A 19,759-nucleotide genomic window follows, 5' to 3' on the forward strand; every position below is an offset into this window, starting at 1 on the left:
CCAACCATCTCATCCTCTGTTGTCCCCTTCTCCTCCTGCCCCCAATCCCTCCCAGCATCAGGGTCTTTCCAAATAAGTCAGCTTTTCACATCAGGTGGCCAAAGTATTGGAGTTTAAGCTTCAACATCAGTCCTTCCAATGAACACTTAGGACTGATCTCCTTTAGGATGAACTGGTTGGATCTCCTTGCAGTCCAAGGGACTCTCAAGAGTCTTCTCCAACACCACAGCTCAAAAGCATCAACTCTACAGCGCTCAGCTTTCTATATAGTCCAACGCTCACATCCATACACGACCACTGGAAAACCATAGCCTTGACTAGACGGACCTCTGTTGGCAAAGTAATGTCTCTGCTTTTTAATATGCTGTCTGGGTTGGTCATAACTTTCCTTTCAAGGAGTAAGCGTCTTTTAATTTCATGGCTGCAGTCACATCTGCAGTGATTTTGGAGCCCAGAAAAATAAAGTCTGACACTGTTTCCACTGTTTCCCCATCTATTTGCCATGAAGTGATGCGACCAGATGCCATGATCTTAGTGTTGAGCTTTAAGCCAACTTTTCACTCTCCACTTTCACTTTCATCAAGAGGCCTTTTAGTTCCTCTTCCCTTTCTAAAGGGTAGTGTTATCTGCATATCTGAGGTTATTGATATTTCTCCCAGCAATCTTGATTCCAGCTTGTGCTTCCTCCAGCCAAGCATTTCTCATGATGTACTCTGCATATAAGTTAAATAAGCAGGGTGACAATATACAGCCTTGACGTACTCCTTTTCCTATTTGGAACCAGTCTGTTGTTCCATGTCCAGTTCTAACTTTTGCTTCCTGACCTGCATACAGGTTTCTCAAGAGGCAGGTCAGGCAGTCTTGTATTCCCATCTCTTTCAGAATTTTCCACAGTTTATTGTGATCCACATAGTCAAAGACTTTGGCATAGTCAATAAAGCAGAAAGAGATGTTTTCTGAACCTCTCTAGCTTTTTCAACGATCCACTGGATGTTAGCAATTGATCTCTGGTTCCTCTGCTTTTTCTAAAACCAGCTTGAACATCTGGAAGTTCACGGTTCATGTATTGCTGAAGCCTGGCTTGGAGAATTTTAAGCATTACTTTAATAGTGTGTGACATCTGGGTAACTGAAGCAGCTCAGTCAAAGGAGCACAGGTGGGGGAAAGAGGCGGATCCAAATTCAGCCTACCATATTCCTATGCTATTCAAAATACCTGCAGTTTCTGATGACTTAGTGAGTGGGCTTCCCTGATAGCTCAGTTGGTAAAGAATCCACCTGCAATGCAGGAGATCCCGGTTAAATTCCTGGGTTGGAAAGATCAACTGGAGAAGGTATAGGCTACCCACTCCAGTATTCATGGGCTTCCCTTGTTTCTTAGCTGGTAAAGAATCCGCCTGCAATGCAGGAGACCTGGGTTTGATCCCTGAGTTGGGAAGATCCCCTGGAGAAGGGAAAGGCTCCCCACTCCAGCATTCTGGCCTGGAGAATTCTAACGACTGTATAGTGCCTGGGGTTGCCAAGAGCTGGACACGATTGAGTGACTTTCACTTTCACTTTTAGTATTATAGTTAAATCATCTGGTTTCCACTGAAGTTAAATACAGAACCATGATAGTTCTTGGTAAACTATTTGTTGTTCCATTGGATTCTGTTAGTTTAAAAATATAGACTTGAGGGACTTCTCTGGCAGTCCAGTGGTCATCCAATGCAGGAGACACTGGTTCCATTCCTGGTCTGAGAACTAAGATCCCACCTGTTATGGGGCAACTAAACCTGCTGAATCGACAGAGCCTGTGTGCCCTAGAGACCATGCGCCACAACAGAAGAAGCCTGTGCCACATAGAGGAACCCTGAGCGCCACAACAAGACTCAGCACAGTCAAAATAACAAAAATAAATAAACAAAAATATGGAGTTGAAACGTAACCACATCACGAAGACTTAACGCTATTGAATCTTTTTAGCCATTTGGAGTAATATCATATATGATACATTATTCATCTCCTATTAAAAATCTACCATCTATAACATTTCCAACCGCTAACATTTATCCTCTCCACTGATAATCTTCTTATTTCATAGGAACAAAACAAAAAAAAGTAAGTAACTGTTAATCGCTCAGTTGCGCCCAACTCTTTGCGACCCCATGGACTGCAGTCCACCGGGCTCCCCTGCCCAGGAGATTTTCCAGGCCAGGATACTGGGGTGGGTTTCCATTTCCTTCTCCAGGGGATCTTCCCAACCCAGGGATTGAAGCCAGGTCTCCTGCACTGCAGGCAGATTCTTTACCGACTCAGCTACAAGGGAAGGAAGCCCCTTAAATCCTTGCACAAAAGGTGAACTATCTAAGACAACTGCTTCACTTGTGTAGGGTTACATCCCTTTTCACCTGACTTGCCTGTTTCAAGTCAAGGAACACTCCTGAAATTGTCCCCTCACTTTTCTGCATCTTTAATTGTTCCCCCACTAGGGGAAACACTAGCTGCCCTTCCTCCTGCCTTAAAAGCAAACACCTTCCTATCCCCATGTCTGTTTTTTAACTTCCATTTCTTAATCTGTCTCACTAAATATCCGCTCTATTCTTCCAGTTGCTCTGACTAAAAGCCCTGCAGTCTTCCTTTATGCCTCCCTTTCCCTCACTGTTGTTTAGTACGACCCCATGGACTGTAGCCCACCAGGCTCCGCTGTCCATGGTGTTTCCCAGGCAAGAACACTGGAATGAGTTGCCACTGCCTTCTCCTGGGGATCTTCCCACCTCAGGGATTGAACCCACATCTTCTGTGTTGGCAGGTGAATTCTTTACCAACGAGCCAGCACGGATGTCCGCCTTCCCCTCATAGCCCACAGCAAAGTCTATTCCCTCAGCAAAGTCTGAGAACTCTAACTCAAATAGAAAGCAAATCTGATCACGTCTTTCTACGCTCAGCCCCACAATCCCCACCCAAAGCCATCTCCTCTCAATGAAATCCGAGGACCTGGCTGGGTTTCACAAGATCCTTTATTGTCTGATGCCAGGTTTCCTCTTCAGTTACATCTCCAACCACATCTTGTTTCTCTCGTTCACTCGCACCCGTCTCCTTCGTGTTCCTGGAAAGTCCAAGCCAGTTTCTGCTTCATGCCCTTTGCGTTAACTGTCCTCTGAGAAACATGTTCTGCCATAAAGACACACAGATACCTCCCCCACCTCACCTCACTGTATCTCCTCAGAAAAGCCTTCCTCAAACCACCTCAAACATTCTTTAATGCATTCGCTTGCCTCATTTTATATGTTATATATCAATATTTATTTATTAATAGCCACAGCTATTTTTAATCGTCTTTAGCAGTTCCATGAAGGCAGGAGGATTTATCTACTACACTCACTGTTTTATCTACTGGGTTTGGCATAGTTCTTGACACACTAGCACGTATCTAACATTTGTGAAGCTAATGATGTAAAGGTTTCGCTTTCATCCTTAAATCAGGTTTCCAGTTCTTGTTCACATGGTGACCACTATGGCCATGATGCAACAGGCTCTGAGCTGGGCGCTGGGAATGCAAGGGCCAATTAGGTATACGTGGTTCTTGCCCCTTTGAAATTTAAAGATTGATAAAAGACATTGACAAGTGAACAGTGAAAATCCAAGGTATCAACTCTAATATAGGAGGGGCGGTGTGGTCTAGGGACATAAAAGAGTAACTTCTCTCTAAAAATCAAACAACTCTGCCTGTAAGATTTGGGAGATAAGTTGAGATCTGAAGAAAGAGTGAAAACTTAGGGTTGGAGTTGGTAGGGCTGGTGATAGATTTGTTTACCATTTGCATGTGGGAAGTAAAAAATTCAAATAAATTGGTTTGGAATACCCTTAAATTTTACTCAATAACAAATTTAATCCCCACATCATTTATCTGATGAAGAAAATCTGTTTTTATTTGGTAACCTCATTTTGTACTTTAAATTAAAGACATCTAGAGGTTTCTTAAATGTTCACTAAAAGAAGCAATTTACAAATAAGCCATTTTTTTATTGAAATGTAATTGATTTTACAATGTTGTGTTAGTTTCTGGTGTGTAGCAAAGTGATTCATATACAAATATGATTTTAAATATAGTTCTCTGATATGATATGTGCTATACAGTAGGACCTTCTTGTTCATCTACTTTATATATAGTATATATAAACTATATATCTGCTATAAATATATCTACAAATATATATATTTGTATCTGGTAATCCTAAACTCTTAATTTATCCCTCCCCCTCCCCTTTGGTAAATATCAGTTCATTTTCTATGAGAATGTTTCTGTTTTGAAAGTAATTTAATTTGTACCATATTTTTTTAGATTCCACCTATTAGTGATATTATATGATGTTTGTCTTTCTCTGTCTTGCTTACTTCATTTAGTGTGATAATGTCTAGGTCCATCCATGTAGCCACAGGTGGCAATAACAAATGTGCTACTTTTTTCTTTGAATCAGATCACACCCATTTAATTTAAAAGACAGGAACTAAGCACATATCATCTGCATAAAGGTAAATAAGTCAGGATGCCTTCCCCCTAGGCGTGCAAAGAAAATAATATCTGCATGCAAATAATTAAAATGCAGAACAATAAATGAAAAAGGAAACTTAATAGTGGTTCGAGATGCTTTGAAAGTGGAGAAGACAAAGATAAGAGATTATTTGATTGACTAAATGAGTCTACCACCTATGCAAAGGTGCTCTACCATCTAGAGCAAGATCAAATTACTAAAGACTTCAGGAATATAGAAATTCTTTAATTCTTAGAAGTCACTGGAGACTCAAGGCAAAAAATATTCTTCAAAAATGAAAGTCATGAATGTAAAAAAGAATTAAGGAATAGATGATACCAGTAGTGTATCTCATCCCTTCTGAGACTGAAAGTGGAATTTCAATGAGGATAAAGAATACATATGTCATCTTATTTATATTATAAGCTAAAATGAAGAGTAGGTTGTCAATCCTCACCTATAGAAATCAAAGATAAAGTCCCAGGCTATGTGAATGTTCTCATATGAGAAAACATAGCTTTCTCAGTTTTTGTTTGTACATTTTCCAACAAAATGTCTGCAGAATAATCAAAATCTTTAATGAAAACAGCTTTTTCTGATGGGTTCTTTTGGCTAGCATGCTTTAGAACTCAATTCCTCTATTATCTTTCTTTATCATAGAGTAATATGAAAATCAGAATCTTAGCCACATTTAGTAAAATAGAACTTTCATAGTGTTATATAAAATTTCTTGGAAGATTTTAGTAGGAAGACATTCTTCATTTCTAGAAACAGATATGAAAATTGCAGTAGCAGATCTTAGGCTGATTCCTTATAACATAGTGCCATCTAGAGATTAAAGCTGATGTTGCTACAAGCTACATTAACCACAGCTAGCTTCTATTAATAAACGACATTACATTTTATAGCTGATAAGTTCAATAGGGTACATCTATAGGGTATACATTTGAAATAAATTAATGCGCATGTACACAAACAACGGCTTCTCAGATGGTGCTAGTGGTAAAGAATCTGCCTGCCAATGCAGGAGACATAAGAGACGCAGGTTTGATCCCTGGGCCAGGAACATGCCCTGGAGGAGGGCATGGCAACCCACTCCAGTATTTTTGCCTGGACAATTCCATGGACAGAGGAGCCTGGCAGGCTACAGCCCATAGGGTCACAGAGTAAGACACAACCGAAGCGACTTAGCACGCACGCATGAATACACGAACAAATTTTTACCTGGTACACTGACATCTGCTAAATACTTTGAGTGGCCTCTCCGGGTGACAGTCCATTCATGTGCTAATATGTCTAATGTGTCTAGTTTAGTGACGCACTGAGGAAAGTTACATGGGGCTATAAGAATATGCATTTGATTAGATGTCTCCCTGGTGGCTCAGATGGTAAAGTGACTGCATAAAATGCGGGAGACCCGGGTTCGATCCCTGGGTCGAGAAGATCCCCTGGAGAAGGAAATGGCAACCCACTCCAGTACTCTTGCCAGGAAAATCCCATGGACGGAGGGAGGAGCCTGGTAGGCTACGGTCCAGGGGGTCTCAAAGAGTCAGACATGACTGAGCGACTTCAGTTTCTTTCTTTTTTCTGTGAGAAAATATAATTGCATTTCTTCAAGGGAGCAAGACAGTTCTACCATAAATATGAAATTGTATTAAGTACTTACTGTGGGTCAGGCATTGTACTTACTATATGTATACATTTCCTGAGGCTGCTACAGCAAATTACCACACATTTGATGGCTTGTTGTTGTTCAGTCCCTCAGTTGCGTGACACTCTTTGTGACCCCACAGACTGCAGCATGCCAGGCTTCCCTTGTCCTTCATGGTTTCCCAGAATTTGCAGAAACTCATGTCCATTGAGTCAGTGATGCCATCCAACCATCTCATCCATCCTCTGTCGCCCCTTTCTCCTCCTGCCCTCAATCTTTCCCAGAATCAGGGTCTTTCCCAACTATGGCTTTAAAATAACAGAAATGAATTCTATCACAGTTTTAAAGGCCAGAAGTTTGAAATCAAGGTGTAGGGAGGCTGTGCTCCCTTTGGAGCTCTAGGGAAGCAACCTTCCTTGCCTCTAAGCTTCGGGGAGCTGTCAGTAACTCCCTGGATTCCTTGGCTTGTGGCAGCATCACTACAACTTCTGACTTCATATCTGACACACACATCTTTGTGTGTCTTGCTGTGGCCTCAACATTCCCATCTCTCCAGTCTCTGCTGCGGAATTCACATTTCCGTCTCCTCTTCTGTCTGTGTGTCTTCTCTCTGTGCGTTTCTCCTCTGGGTCTATTTTAAGGACACTTCTCATGGAATTTAGGGCTCATTTCAACAATCCAGCGTGGTCCCCTCATCTCAAGACTTTTAACTCCATCTACAGAGATTCCCTTTTTTGCCAAATAGGGAAACATTCACACATTCCAGACATTTGATGTATCTTTTGGGGAACCATCATTCAACCCAATATACTATGCCTTTTAAAGAAACGAAAGGAAATAGAGAGGTAAATGGCTTCTACTTCAATAAGCTTAGAGCACAATCAGAAAAAGGCTTGTGTGCATAGATAAACAATCTCCCAGATCAGGGCTTCTCAGTATTGACATCTGGGACTAGATAACCATTTGTTGTGGGGGGTTGTCCAATGCATTTTTCAAATGTTTAGCATTCCTAGCTTCTACCCATTAGATGCCAGTAGCACTGTCTTAGTCATGACTACTATAAATGGACATTGTCTCCAGACATTGCTAACTGCTCTGTGTGGAGTGAAACAGCCCTGGTTAAGAACAAGTCATCTAGGGAATTCCTTGGAAGTTCAGTGATTAGGACTTGGCACTTTCACGGCCGGGGTCTGTGTTCAGTCCCGGTTGGGGAACTAAGATCCTGCATGCCACACGTGCTTCTGTGCTCAGTCAATCAGTCACATATGACTCCTTGCAACGCCATGGGCCATAGCCTGCCAGGCTCCTCTGTCCATGGGATTTCCCAGCCAAGAATACTGGAGTAGGTTGCCATTTCTTCCTCTAGGAGATCTTCCCAACACAGGGATGGAAAAATATTTGCAAAGTATATATCAGATTAAGGGTTGATAGTCAAAACATATATAGAACTCATATAACTCAATAGCAATAAAACAAATAATCTAACCAAAAATGGACAGAGAACCTGAACAGACTTTTTTTTCAGAGGAGATACACAAACAGCCAACAGTTTGTACAGGGTGTACATCTGAAGGGAATAAGTCATTATCTTGAAAATCTATCTATAACCCCATGTTCACTGCAGCACTATTGACAGTAGACAAGACATGGAAACAACCTCAGTGGATGAATGAAGAAATGTGGCTATAAATACAATGGAATATTATTCAGACATGAGAGAAATGAAATCTACCATTTGCAACAACACGGATGGACCTTGAGAGCATTAAGCTAAGTGAATTAAGTCAGACAGAGAAAGACAAATGCTGCATGATCTCACTTGCATTTGGAATCTAGCAAAAAAAAAAAAAAAGCCAAATTCATAGAAACAGAGTAGAATGGTGATTGTCAGGGCTGGGGGTACAGACTTCTAGTTATCAGATGAATACGGTCTGGGCATCTGTCATTCAGAATGGTGACTGTAGTTAACAATATATTATTTACTTGAAAGTTTCTAAGAAAGTAGGTCTTAAATATTCTCGCCACACATATATGAACAAGCATAATTATGTGAGGAGATGGATGTCTTAACTAACCTTATTATTAGCGACCTTACTAAATCATTTTGCAATATATGCATGTGTCAAGTCATCACATTGTACACCTTAAACTTACGTAATGTTACATGTCAGTTATCTCTCAATAAAGCTGAGGTAGAGGGAACAGCAAGTCCTCTACATTGTCATAAACAAGTCTGATGGCACAGACGTTCCTGATGGCGTCATCAGACAAATCTGATGGCACAGAGGAGAAAGAAACTAAAATGGACTGGGATGGTTAAATAAGTTTTCATGGAGGAAATAAAAAGTCACTAGATGAGAATATAGCACTTGGAATTGTGGAGGAGGCCATGGAAAGCGTTACTAATGTCCTCTTACTGAGAAGCACTGTGAGCATGTGAAGACCAAGAACCACACTTCATTTATCCTTTTTTTTTTAAGTTTGTTTACTTAGGCCACACTTTGCGGTATATGAAACCTTAGTTCTCTGACCAGGGATCAAACCTGCAACCCTAGAGTGGAAGCAAGCTGTCTTAACCACTGGACTGGCAGGGAAGTCCTAATACACCTCGTTCATCTTTGTGCGTCAACCTCCTAAGCACAGTCCTTGGCACAGAGTAACTCTCAAAAATGTCTGTTAAATGAGTCCATGTTATTCACTCAGTCGTGACTGACTCTTTGTGATCCCATGGACTGTGGCCCTCCAGGATCCTCTGTCCATGGAATTCTCCAGGCAAGAATATGGGGGTGGGTAGCCCTTTCCCTTCTCCAGGGGATCTTCCCGATCCACGGATGGAACCTGAGTCTCCTGCATTGTAGGGAGATTTCTTTACTGTCTGAGTCACGAGGGAAGCACAAATGGGTACATGAGGTTAGATAAATAGACTGGAGTCAGAAGTGAAGGGTCTGAGATCATAGACAAGGGAATTTTAAATTTATTTTGTTGGTGAAGGGGAAGTCTTGAAGGATTTTGAGGATCAAAGATAAACTGCATAAAGAAAGCAGTGGTATATAAAAAATATTGAAGAGGCCAGAAATACAATCAAGAAAGATCAGCTAAGAAATTATTAAAACAGTCTCACTGTGAAGTAATGAGTTCTGGGACCAAGATAATGACAGTGGGAATTAAAATGAGGCATCAATGAAAGAAGAAATAATTGTCAGCTTCTTATTACTGCATTTGGAGAAGATGGAGAAAAAAGGCGTAAAGGAAAAATTTCAAGACAGGTTGACTAAGGGAATGGAGTTTGTTCATTTGAGAAAAATTCAAAAGTCCAGAGTGGGAGAAAGATGATAAGGTTGTGAAGAGTTGCTGTTCATGGAGATGAAGGGCATGTTGTTTGTTTTTTTTTAGGTAACCTCCAAAAAAGTGATTGTAGTTGAGAATGGAGCTAAATAAATATGAGATACTTTGTGATCAATTTTAGGACTTTGCTTGCTAGATACTACTCTCAAAGAAATTCATAAGACTTTTTGGATCACTAAAAAAAGTTCTTTTTGCAGAGATTTTGGAAGCAGTTTGTCTGAACTCAAAATCATGAATTCTATTTCTACTCAGTGACTCTCATCTTGGACTGAAAGGGCAGACAGTTACAGATTACTGCATTATTCACACTCTAACATGCCAGCCACTATTTCCACTGGAAATTCTGACATTTAGGACAAGAAAAAAAAAAATTTAATCAACAGCTATTTTAACATGACAAACAAGTTTTATTTTTTAAACGGTTTATGTAGTAAAAGAGAAAAAGGACAGAAAAGACAAAATATTTTAAAAATCTTGTTAAACAATTGGATTTTTTTTCATTGTCAGTAGTTTACACAAACTGGTTATTAACAACTTGCAAAAATAATATACTTAAGTTATTTTTAATTTTCTATTCTGTAATTTTAGGTTGTAATCCTTTTTAATACTGTAAGCTATCATACTTTTTGAGAGTGGACTGTTGTATGGTTAATTAAGAAAATAACTTGATTTAAAAAAATGTTCACTAGGCTAGGAATTAGTGAATGAAGAATAGAGGCAACTCAAGCTCCAAATGTGCCCTTAAAGAAAAAGGAGTCTTTTGTCAACTATGTGGGTCATTATCTAATTACCTTATCATCTGTGTAGGAAAAACTTCACAATCATTATTTGGTATTCCTCTAATTAACATGCAGGTATATACACACTGAATTGTTGTGTTCAGTTCTGGAGAATAATTAGAAATGAGAATTAACCAGCAAAATCAGAACTGAAGCCGTCGATTTTGTTGGACTTTATGATTCATTTGCCTTCTGTTTATTTTGCTAAAATCGGTCCCATGTAGCAGTACAAAATAAGATGAGAAGTTGACTCAAAATAGTTTTACATTTAAATCCAAAAATCTAAATAAATAAAAAGTTTTTTCTAAAAATAAGAAAAAAAGAATTCAGTGTTTCTTATAAAACCTCCCTTAGCTGCATAATAAAGAGCTTTTCCCTCAAGAGCTACCCACTAGTCCAATTAATTAAATTAATTAAGAGACAAATAATTGAAATTAAAATGGTCATTATTATCACCGTCTTCTTCTAGAATTTATCTGGGCTTCAAGTATCACAAACAGACCCTGTTTCTGAAGACAAGCTTCACTGGGAACTCGAATATGGATAGGGAGGTAAGAGAGGCAGCCCTTGAGGTCTTGCAGAGCTTCGGTTAATCATTACAGGAGCCTTGTATTTTGTTTCAAGTGCCCGGGTTTTATGTCCCAAAGCATTACTCCATGGTTAGCTTTACTCCATGGGTGAGGAGAAGGTGTTTCAGTAACCTGGGTTATTGTGAACTCGACTTCCCATTTGGTTCAGTGGGTAAAGAACCCATCTGCAACGCAGAGGACACAGGAGATGAAGGTTTGATCCCTGGGTAGGGAAGATCTCCTGGAGGAGGAAATGGCAACCCACTCCAGTATTCTTGCCTGGGAAATTCCACAGACAGAAGAACCCGGTGGGCTATGTCCATGGAATCGCAGAGTTGGACATGACTAAGCAATTGAGCACACACACACATCACCTCTTGATAAAAAGTTTAATTTTTGTGGGTCAGTTATAAACAGAATTAATGAAAATTCTGAATAAATCTTGGCAGCTGACATTGAGGATATTCACTCATTTTATTCACCAGACATTTACTGAATGTCTGTTGTTTGCAGGTACATTTTAGGTATCCTCAAAATACAAGTAAGAAAAATGCACTTCCAAGTTAATATTGGGCTTCCCTGGTGGCTCAGCTGGTAAAGAATTCGCCTGCAATGCAGGAGACCTGGGTTCGATCCCTGGGTTGGGAAGAGCCCCTGGAGAAGGAAAAGTCTACCCACTCCAGCACTGTGGCCCAGAGAATTCCATGGACTGTATAGTCCATGGGGTCGCAAAGAGTCGGACATGACTGAGTGACTTTCACTTCACTCCACTTCAAGTTAATATTAAGAGAAAGCCTGCAAATGTGTAACAATGACGTAAATGAATGCACCCTGGGAGTTAGAAAGACATTTTAAAGCAAGAGTGTGGACTCAAAGAAAAATATACGATTGATTCAACCAATATATATTCTTCATTAAAAGATTCTTTGGGGACTTCCCTGGTGGTCCAGTGGTTAAGAATCTGCCTTTTAATACAGGGGATATGGTGCAATTAAGCCCACACCCACAACTAGGAGCCTGCACATGGCACTAAGATGCAATGTAGCCAGATAAATAATAAATTTTTTCTTTAAAAAAATTAACTTCTGCTCTAAAAATGTATGTATTTGGATTTCCAACAATGTTAGATTATGAACATTAAATATTCAATGCACAATATTTACACAAAGAACTCTAATAGTAAGAGAAAACAATTGTTTTGAGTCGTAAAAACATTAAAAAATTTTTCTAACATATATTTTATAAGGTATGGAAACAAACTTTTTAAATTCAATAGAAAATCTGACTTTTTTTACACACTAAAATATGAATTCTACTTTAGAAGCATACCCTTTCATAAAAAAACAGGCTAATAAAAGACAATGGTAGCATATATAAAATGTCCACTGCCTTTGAAGTTGCAGGCACCCCAAAATATTAAGTAACAGCAAACTGAGAAATAGAAAAATAATCTCAAGCTTTCAATTTTGCAGACAGAAAGAAAGAACTGGCAATGTTTACCTTTTTTTGAGATTATATATGACATGATAATGCTTAAAAGCAAAGAGTTTATAATCAGACAGACATTTTATAAGCTGGCTGTGTTTTAATCCAGGGTTTAATTCTCAAGTCTCAATCCAGGGTTTAATTTTATCTAAGGGTTAGGCTTTAAAGTCAGTCAAGGAGATGAAAATAAGGTACACAAAATTTACCTTTGAAAACCCTGTGAGAATTGGGCCCCCTTGGAAAACAACATATCATCTCTTTGTAAATCATAATCACCAGTTTTCTTTGTGCTTTGTTTTTTTCATTCAGTTCAGTTGGTTTGCTCAGTCGTGTCTGACTCTTTGCGACCCCATGGACTGCAGCACGCCAGGCTTCCCTGTCCATCACCAACTCCCGGAGCTTATTCAAACTCATGTCCATCTAGTCAGTGATGCCATTCAACCATCTCATCTTCTGTCATCCCCTACTCATCCTGCCTTCAGTCTTTCCCAGCATCAGGGTCATTTCTAAAGAGTCACTTCTTCACATCAGGTAGCCAAAGTAGCATCAGTCCTTCCAATGGATATTCAGGATCAATTTCCTTTAGGATTGATTGATTTGATCTCCTTGCAATCCAAGGAACTCTCAAGAGTCTTCTCCAACACCACAGTTCAAAAGCATCAATACTTTGGCACTCAGCTTTCTTCATGATCCAATTCTCACATCCATACATGACTACTGGGAAAACCATAGCTTTGACTAGATGAACCTTTGTTGGCAAAGTAATGTCTCTGCTTTTTAATATGCTGTCTAGGTTGGTCATAGTTTTCCTTCCAAGGAGCAAGCATCTTTTAGTTTCATGGCTGCAATCACCATCTGCAGTGATTTTGGAGCCCAAGAAAATAAAGTCTGTCACTGTTTCCATTGTTTCCCCATCTATTTGCCATGAAGTGATGGAACCCAATGCCATGATCTTCATTTTTTGAATACTGAGTTTTAAGCCAGCTTTTTCACTCTCCTCTTTCACTTTCATCAAGAGGCTCTTTAGTTCCTCTTCACTTTCTGCCATAGGGTGGTGTCATCTGCATATCTGAGGTTATGATATTTCTCCTGGCAATCTTGATTCCAGCTTGCTCTTCATCCTGGCCAGCATTCTGCATGACATGCTCTGCTTATAGGTTAAATTAGCAGGGTGACAATATACAGCCTTGACATATTCCTTTCTCAATTTGGAACCAGTCTGTTGTTCCATGTCCAGTTCTAACTGTTGCTTCTTGACCTGCACACAGATTTCTCAGGAGGCAGGTAAGGGTATCTTTAAGAATTTTCCACAGTTTATTGTGATCCACACAGTCAAATGCTTTGGCATAGTCAATACAGCAGAAATAGATGTTTTTCTGGAACTCTCTTGCTCTTTCTATGATCCAACAGATGTTGGTAATTTGATCTCTGGTTCCTCTGCCTTTTCTAAATCCAGCCTGAACATCTGGAAGTTCATGGTTCATGTACTGTTGAAGCCTAGTTTGGAGAATTTTGAGCATTACTTTGCAAGCATGTGAGATGAATGCAATTGTGTGATATTTTAAACATTTTTTGGCATTGCCTTTCTTTGGGATTGGAATGAAAGCTGACCTTTTCCAGTCCTGTGGCCACTGCTGAGTTTTCCAAATCTGCTGGCATATTGAGCATAATACTTTAACAGCATCATCTTTTAAGACTTAAAATAGCTCAGCTGGAATTCCATCACCTCCACTAGCTTTGTTCATGGTACTGCTTCCTAAGGCCAGGACCACTCAACTTCACAGTCCAGGATGTCTGGTCTAGGTAAGTGATCACACCATCATGGCTATCTAGGTCATTAAGATATTTTTGTATAGTTCTTATTTGTATTCTTGCCACCTCTTCTTAATATCTTCTGCTTCTGTTAGGTTCATACCGATTCTGTCCTTTACTGTGTCCAGTGAAATGTTCCCTTGGTATCTCTAATTTTCTTGAAGAGATCTCTAGTCTTTCCCATTCTATTGTTTTCCTCTATTTCTTTGCATTGAGTACTCCTCTAGTTCTTTCATTAAGTACCCGATAAACTAGCCAGTGTGTGCTTAAGGATCACATTATACAAAATGAGTAAACTCTGCTGCTGCTGCTAAGTCGCTTCAGTCGTGTCCAACTCTGTGCGATCCCATAGACGGCAGCACACCAGGCTCCTCCATCCCTGGGATTCTCCAGGCAAGAATACTGGAGTGGGTTGCCATTTACTTCTCCAATGCATCAAAGTGAAAAGTGAAAGTGAAGTCACTCAGTCGTGTCCGACTCTTCGTCTCCCCATGGACAGCAGCCCACCAGGCTCCTCCGTCCATGGGATTTTCCAGGCAAGAGTTCTGGAGTGGGTTGCCATTTCCTTCTCCAAGAAAACTCTAGACTCTCGCTAACGTTAACTGGACTAGCAGGTGGGTTCACCCATATTATTTAAATTGTCATTTTGCTTCCTATCTTCTTCCCTACAAGTATTAGGGAATTCACATAAGATTTTTCAGTATGCGTATATAATGTGATGGCATTGTAAACACTGATATGCTTCAATATTATTAAGACAATGAAACTAACATCTCTTTGTCAGAGATAATGAGGGAAGTAAATGAGATTACAGGCTTCCCCAGTGGCTCAGGGGTAATGAATCTGCCTGCAATGCAGGAGCCTCAGGAGATGTGGGTTCTGACCTTTGGGTTGGAAAGACTGCCTGGGGCAGGGAATGGCTACCCACTTCAGTATTCTCGCCTGGAGAATCCCATGGACAGAGGAGCCTGGTTCACAGGGTCACAAGAGTCGGACACAACTGAAGTAACTTAGCACACATGCATGCAAATGAGATAATATATGTAAAGTACTTAGGGACCTGCCAATCACATGGAATAAATTACAGTATCTTTTATTCAGCAAATACATGAGCAAAGTATTACTTTTCAACTTTGAAGGTAGGGGCAAAGGTCTTCCAACCGCCAAACACAAATAGCCCCTGAAATTGCTATTTTCTTAAGGGAACAGTGTGATCCATCTCAAGTTTTAGAAGGATGTGCTAATATAGTTGCTGTTGGTGTTTCCAGATCTATTCTTTCCCTTCTCCACATTGCTCTGTGCCCTGAAAGGCCAACCATTATAGACTACATCCACTGGGCTCCCTGACTTTCCGTTTGACCAGTAAAAGTCACGGGCACTGAAGGGAAGAGGGGATGAAGTCAGTATCTGTTTCCCTCCAGGCTGTGGATCAGCAATGACTGTATTTCTCAGCTGCTGCTGTTTAGTGCTTCACCAGGGGATTTTACCTACCCAGGGACTGAACCCGTGTCTCCTGCATTGGTAGGCGGATCCTCTACCACTGAGCCACCTGGAAAATTCATGTTTCTCTACCAAAGGCCATAGCTCTTGTGATCTGACTTCCTACCACTAGAGCCACTGGGGAAGCCTTTCTCCCTCTTTTGGGAGATGATTCTTTCCCTGGCCCCTACAGGTAATGGCTCCCTGTTGTTGCATGATGGATTGGAAGGGAAGAAGATGGGAAGTGAGGAGATTACTAGAAAGTACTTGCAGACAGGAAATAATGAGGATCTGATCGAATTGGTGGAAGGTGGGCCAGAGAAAACAAGACAGAAATAACATGCACTTAGAATATAGGATAGGATAGGATAAAAGAAATTGTAACTCACTGGATGAAAGAGCAGCGGAGAAAGTCAGTCCAGGAGGACTCCCAGGGATCTTGCTTCAGCAAACATATGAAGATTGATGCCATTCACAGAGATAGGAAGTGATACTTTCTGATTTGCTTTTTTCCCTTAATTTCTATTATCACTCACTGGGAAATGGATTGCTTGCTTCTTTGAGGTATCTCATATTTTATTCAGTACTTACTAGGACCCCACCTAGTCTCCAGTATTGGACTGTGAAAACTATTTGGGTATATGGCTTTATTTTTGAGTAGTCAAAAATTGTTGTTGTTGTTTAGTCACTAAGTCGTGTCCGATCCTTTTGTGACCCATGAACCATAGCCGACCAGACTCCTTCTCCCATGGGATTTTCCAGGCAAGAACACTGAAGTGGTTGCCATTTCCTTCTCTGGAGGATTTTCCCAGACCAGGCATCAAACCTGTGTCTCTTGCATGGGCAGCCAGATTCTTTACCACTGAGCCACCTGGGAAGCCTTGTCAAAAATTAGAGCACTCTATTTTAATTAAAAAGAATTATAAACCACTCTATTGAAATAAAATTGACATAAACCATGCTTTTTCAAGCGTACAAGATGTCAAGCTTTGACATATGTATACTTGTGAGCCATCACTACAAGCAAAATAATTAACATGCACCCAACCACTCAAAGTTTCCTGTTGACTTTTTATAATCCCTCCTCACACACCCCTTCCCACAGCCCTCCCTACTCCAGACCCAGGCAACAACTATCTGCTTTCTGTCACTATACAGTAGGGTGTAATTTGAAGAAATGTATATAATCTTTATATATTCATATTTACAAATAAATACATGTATGGATTTATATAAACAGTCCATGTGTTGTTTTCCTGGTTTCTTTCACTCGGCCTAAGTATTCTGAGATTTATCCCTACTGTGGTATGTATTCCTTTAGTTTGTGTAGTGTATCATTGTATGGACGTACCATGATTGTTCATATACTCACCTGCTGATGGACACCGTTGTCGTCTCCAGGATTTCATATATAGGTTTATCAATTTTTTTTTTTGATCATGTGTGTAGCATGTGGGATCTTAGTTCTCTGACCAGGGGTTGAACCCGTATCTCCTGCATTGGAAACACAAGAGCCTTAACCACTGGACAACCAGTGAAGTCCCCTAGATTTTTCAGTTTAATGAAAGTGATTATATTTCTACATAAACTCCTAATTCTGCCACAGAAACTAGCAAATGCATATACCTCAAGAATCTAAAAATAAAAATATAAGAATAAATAAAACTAGGCCTCCAAAAAAGCTGCTACTATTTTGTGTTTTTATGGCTTTTCGTTTTTAAACAAATTGAATTTGTGTACATCCAGCACTGATTCATTCTAAATAAAAACTAAAAAAACAAAACAAGAACATGCCATCATCCATTTGCCTTAAGGACACAATAAACTAAGTAAAAAAAAATCCTGATCATGGTTTATATTAGTTTTAATCCTATATCTAGCACTATATCCACACTGAGTACTATACTCAATAGAAAATTCACTGTTTTCTTTTAATCCAGTGACAAGGAAAGGGTGAACAAAAGCATAAGGATATCATCAAAATACAGAGAAAGTAAGAATGAAAAATGTGTTTAATCAAATTTGTAGGTTTTGTAAATTTTTGTGGGGCTAAAGATTGAGAAGTCATTTCAATACTAATATTGAACTTTAGTGTAACTTTGCAGTATCTTGCCCCTCAGTGTCTAGACTGCTCTTGATTTTTCTGAAGTTTTATTCAGGTTTCCAACTCCTCTTGCTGTAATAGTTATCTTGAGATTATTCTATACAGAATCATATATCTGGGGAAAGTCATACTTGTTTTAAACAAGCATTTTCTTCTGTATGGTTTTCAGAGTGATTTTCATGTGTTCCTGAAGGGGAATGAAAAACAGTCATCCCTCCAACAGGAAGCCTGGAGAAACATCCAGCTCAGCTCTGTGGTCATGCACAGCTTCCTGTTACATTCCAGGAATTGCTCTTGGGTGTAAACAATCATCTTCCAGGGACAGGCCTTGGGTATCACTCTCAACTGTAGAGCATAATCTGGCTATCGCTATTAAATTCATTCTATAGAGTAGGACGTCTCCAGCTGCTGAATATGTCAAACCCTTGTCAGGCTCATTCTAGTGATCATTACTTTTAGGAAAGCAGAATGCATTATTGATAGGAGTCTATGCATCTTTTCCTCCAAATAAAACACTCTTTGACTGATTGTTTCACCATATTGAGAAGTCTGTTTAAAAGGAGGATTTCCACAAGAGTTTTATGCTTTTTAGCATCTGCCAACAATAAACATAATAATAAACAAGGACCTGCCTGTAAAAATGCCCACACCATCATCAGAATATGAGGATATTTGAGAAATTGCTCAAAAATGAAACACAACTTTCTGAATAATATATTATGCTAGCCAGGACTTAGGACTGTACTACATAACGACCTAAAAATCTATACTCAATGACTAGATAGAAATGCACATGAGACACAGATTTAATCCCAAAGTTGATTAAGAGTGTCAGGTGAGTTGTCCAATATGAGGGCTACCAGACATGTGTGGCCATGTCAATGTGAATGTAAATTAATTGAAACAGAATAAATACTTCAATTGCTCGGTCTCACCAATCACACCTTTCAAATGCTTAATAACCACATATGGCTAGTGGTTGTAACAGTATACAGCAAACATATAGAGCATTTCTAGCATCACAGAAAGTTCTATTGGCCAGGGACAGTGTACAAAATATAATACATAAAGAAAGATGAAAGGAACTCAGATTTTTGCTCTCAGAAAAAAAAGGAATGGGTGACTTGCACCACACGAATTTTTATGCTGTTTCTAAACATTTAAAAAATTTGAGGGAGTCAGCTTTTTTAAACTAAATTGATTAGAAGTTCTAACCATCATTATATAGCAAAACTAGATTTTATGGATTTTAACCATATTTAATTTGGGGCATTTTTTTTTAAATAGGTACTTAGAATATTTTTACAGAACAATAAAAGAAATCACAACAAATTACAATTTTAAAAAGCTGACAAACAATAGAAACTCAAAACTAGCATTTTTAGTGACTGTCTAGGACATCTTTATACCCCCTAGATTTTGTTTCTTCATATGACAATATTCTGATAACATTTCATAGAAAGAGAATAGAGAGACAATTATAGTGTGGTTAATTGTCAGATAAAATTTGCTTTTTATCATTGAAGTTAGGATGCATAAAAACATGTGACTTCACACAGACACACACTTTTTCCTTCAGTACTTGCAAGTTTGTGCCCTACAAATAGATATTCTATAAGTTCTCCATTGTGTAATTACCAATAGAAAGGAAAAATTATAGGTGATAAATTAATAATTCTATTTTTTTACATTTTATTTTGCATTTGAGTATAGCCAATTAACAATATTGTGATAATTTCAGGTGAATGCAAAGGGATGCAGCCATACACATACATGTATCCATTCTACCCAAACTCCCCTCCCATCCAGGCTGCCACATAATATTGAGCAGAGCTCCCCGTACTATCCAGTAGGACCGCGTTTGTTATCCATTATAAACACAGCAGTGTGTACATGTCCAAACTCCCTAAGTATCCCGTTCCCCCCATCCTATCTGCAGAAACCATAAGTTCATTCTTTCAAGTCTGTGAGTCTCTTTCTGCTTTGTAAGTTCATTTGTATCATTTCTTTTTAGATGCCACA

This window comes from Muntiacus reevesi, chromosome 11, assembly GCF_963930625.1.
Source record: "Muntiacus reevesi chromosome 11, mMunRee1.1, whole genome shotgun sequence".
Taxonomy (NCBI): Eukaryota; Metazoa; Chordata; class Mammalia; order Artiodactyla; family Cervidae; genus Muntiacus; species Muntiacus reevesi.